Here is a 4,388-nt window from a genome sequence, read left to right as displayed (position 1 = left end):
AATTCCCCTTTACCAGTGTTGCAGATAATGGTAAATGCTCCACCCCCTTCTACCGTCGTCCAATCAGATACTAGGAAATGCTGTCACTCCTCTGTTTCCAGGGCAACCACCGAACTGGTCATACTAATGGCTCTGAATTTGTGTGTTATTGATGGTATGGATGGGATTGCTGGCTTATGAAGAACAGTGTTATAAGAGTGTCATAGGAAAGCAGTGTTTGCAATGATAGCACAAAGAGCGTAAATAGGCAACGAAAAGATGATGCAAGAGGGCATGACAGTGAACCTTTCCCCACACTGCAGGCACAAGAGGGTAGTCTGGGATGAAGCTGAATGCAGAAATTAGTCATCGAGCACAGACAGCCTGACTCATGGGGCTGGTTTTGTAACTGGCAAGGGTGGTCTTGATTAAATCTACAAGCTGGCAAAAACAGAGGCACTCTGCCAAACTGGATCTGGTTTCATGAACAGACCTTGAGGTTTCTAGCCAATGCACAAAATAAACCCAGGAATAAAGATTATGACAAATAATATTTTCTTCTTTTTTGGTGCTGTGATTTAAAAGGAAAAAGGACAAACATATGAACCAGTTCATGCAGACATAAACAAAACTAGCAATGTGATTCTTTTACTTGTGCAGCTCTTGCAATACCTTTCATGTATTTGTCTACTTATGATGAGATAATCATAAAAACATAATGCAAATGAGTGCATGAAAAATTGGTATTGACCCGGCTGTTCTGTGGGCAAAGATTCTTGCTGATCAGAAAGGATAGTGGAGAATGTCCAGATTTTTTTAAGCTGGAATGAAGGCTACACTAATTCAAATAACCATACATTCCATATGTGGTAAGAAAACACACAACTCATCACACCATAAGGTGAACAGACTACAACAGCAGATGTCCACATCTGGCTCACAGAAATTGGCTGTCCAAGACTGGAAAAAGACCAAGTGATGTTTGAAGAATGAACGGCTGTTCCAGTTAAAGCTGCCAGTATGTGTATTTTGAGAGAGTGCAAATCAATATTGGGAAAAACAAATCACCTCCAGAGACATCTTCTTATGCTGAAGTAAATAAAAATGCAAGTAAATAAAAATACAAGTTACATTGAACAGACTGCAGAAATAGAATAGAACCTATAGACTAGTCCTGAAAATCGTAATCCTCTGTAATACTGCGTTGTGAGAAACTGTTAAAACTGTTGTTTCCTTGCCATAACAAGAACAATAGTCCACCCACATACACAAGAACAAGAGCTTTGGAGAGTCTTCGTTTTTTTTCCTTAAACTGTACTTTTATAAATATTACAATCCTGGAAAGACATATATACTGTATTGACAAAAGTTTGTGGACACCTGACCATAAGATTTGTATGTGGTTTTTCAACATTATGTTATAATAACGTCTACTTTTCTGCAAAGATGTTCCACTAGATTTTGGAGTCTGGTTGTAGAGATTTGTGCTCATTCAGCCACAAGGGTGTTAGTAAAGTCAGACGTAGGGTGAGGAGGCCTGGGGTGCAGTCAGTGTTCCAATTCATCCTAATGGTGTTCACTGGGGTTGAGGTCAGAGCTCTATAGCAGGCCACTCAAGATTTTCCACTCAAACCCATGTGAACCATATCTTTATGGAGTTTGCTTTGTGCATGGGGCATTGTCATGCTGGAGCAAGTTTCAGTCTTTAATTTCAAGTGAAGATGTAATTGCTACTGCATCCAGAGACATCCCATACAATTTTCTGCCTCTAACTTTGTGCTAACAGTTTGGGGAAGAACCATAAATAGCTAGAAATGTCAGGTGTCCTAAAACCTTTGAAGACTTTTCCTGGATGGTCTTACAAAGAACACTTAAAGGTTCCTGCAAAGTGAATAACTTGTAGGGTGAAAGAGTAAATATAAATGTTGTCTTGTGGCCGTCTGAGACACTTTAGACCCAAGATCTTATTCACAGAGAATAAACGTGTTGGCTACTCGTTTCGAGGATGTGGTTCCCTCTTGTGGGTGATGTTGTATTTGAAAAAAAAACAAAGTGTTGAATATATGTAATTTTACTTTTCTTCCATGTTCACGATTTTCACCATAGACCCTACATTTTTAGAAACAAAAAAAAAGATCATTTTAAAACACTTAAGGCTTTTCCAGGTGTCCTAACAACATAGCATTTGGACAGGTGCTTTAACAAAAGGTAAATTATTTAGATAAATGATGTCACAACATGCATTTAAAACAATATCAGGTATCTTGTTAATACTTTTATAACAATTCCTGATTTTCTGTAAGTCAGTACCTAAAGGAACTAAGAAGTATTCACACCTGACATTTCCAGCTATATGTGGTTCCTCCCCAAACTTTTCCCAAACAGTTGGAGGCACAAAATTGTTTCGGATGCCTCTGGATGCAGTAGCATTACATTTTTTTCCTTTACTTGCACTAGAAAACACAAAACTGTTCTAGCATGACAGAAGATATGAAGATATGGTTTACATGGGTTGGAGTGAAAGATCTTGAGTGGCCTGTTAGAGAGCTCTGATCTCAACCCTACTGAAAACCTTTGAGTTAAATTAAAAAACTGACTGGTCACCATATATCAGTACCTGACTTTACTTATCCCCTTGTGGCTAAATGAGGACAATCCCCACTAGCATTGAATTGGTGTACTGTGTCAGCACATTTACACAACTGTAAATGTAATGTAAGTTTTTGGACAGGTGAAAGACTTCATTTAGGAGTAAACAGTTTCCCAGCAACAAGACAGCCTGCATTTTCTTTGTCTGATTACTTTAATGAGAGAAATATTAGTGGCTGGTGAAAAAAGACTGTAATATTAATAATATATGAATATGGATCATATGGAGCGACTTGTATAGCAGATATTCATCATTATATGTAGCTATTAACTCATTAAAAAGCATCTTTAATATAAAAAAATATATATTTTGGTAAATTGCTGTGATGGAAGATATATACAACAATATAAGATATTTTGCTGTGGTAAATGCTCTCCATTTTGTGTTGGGCCGCATCAAACATAAAGCATACACCAGTTGTGAAGTCTGGTGTAAAGGCATGCTCACCGATTCAAAACTTCTAGACTTAACATTCGGTTTAAACTGTTGGATCCAATTCAAGACTTGTTTCTGTTGCTGGTTTAGCTATAGAATTCAATTTAGTTCAATTAAATTTGATTTGTATAGCCCTATTAACAAAGGACATGCTCTTAAAGCAGCTTTACAGATATAAGTAGGTTATACATTTTTATTTATATTTTAGTACTTGTAAGTTTAGTGCCTATAAGTTTATCCCCAATGAGTAATCCAGTGGTAAGAGTGTCAAGGAACAAATTCCTGAGATGGTGTAAGGAAGAAACTTTGAGAGGATCCAGACTGTCTACATGTAATCTATAAGGGGTAACATGCTAGTGCAGCAGAGTGCGCTAGTGCCTCACGGATCCGACATCCAGGGTTTCAATTCTGAGCTCTTGTTACTCTGGAGTATTTCATATTCTCATTGTCATGGGTTTCCTCCCCCACTGCATTGGAAAACAGAGAGTCTGGCTACTCTAAATTGCCCCAGGTAGGAATTAGTCTCTGTGTGCGCTGCCTTGTGATAGATTAGCGCCCTGCTTAGATTGTACTTCTGCCTTGTGCCCAGTGTTTTCCAAATGAGGACACATCATTACTGAAGATAAATATATAATTTTGCAATCTATAGATTTCCAGCTGTAAAGCATACTGACGTTAAAATTACCCACATAAAAATCTAGAGTGAAAATCAGTGGATATTTCACTAGTAATCAAAACAGAGCACTTGAATTGGGAATGTCAGGCTTTTATACCTTGTCTGAACACATTGTACTCCTTTTCCTCACTATATTAACATTTCATTAATCAAATATTTCAATTTAATTCATTTTTATTCATGTAGTACTTTTAACAATAGACAGAGACAATGTGGTTATAAAGCTGTATAAAATAATGCATATATTTAGTGCCTATAAGTTTGTTTCTTTTAATCTGGTTTATCCCTTAACACATAAAATAAAATGAAGAATAATGTAAACTGAAATAAATTAGGAAATAACGCTGCGAATTGTAAAACATTACACTGTTTTTCCTCAGCACCACTCTGAATACTAAGTAGATGTTTCAGAGAAGACTGACTTATGGAAGGCAGCCTTATCATAGCTGGAAGCAGATTGCCTCACACGAGTGCCTACCTCAATGTTATCTATTGCCCTGCGACGGCCTCTTACAGCTGCAGGGATCTCACACACACACACACACACACACACACACACACACACACACACACACACACACACACACAGTCAGTCAGTCAAACCAACACCATACAAAAAACAGCAATTTTTTAGGAGATACTGAGCAC

Source organism: Silurus meridionalis, chromosome 17 (assembly GCF_014805685.1).
Source record: "Silurus meridionalis isolate SWU-2019-XX chromosome 17, ASM1480568v1, whole genome shotgun sequence".
Lineage (NCBI taxonomy): Eukaryota > Metazoa > Chordata > Actinopteri > Siluriformes > Siluridae > Silurus > Silurus meridionalis.
The sequence above is the reverse complement of the archived record's forward strand: the minus strand, read 5'-3'. Positions refer to the sequence as shown.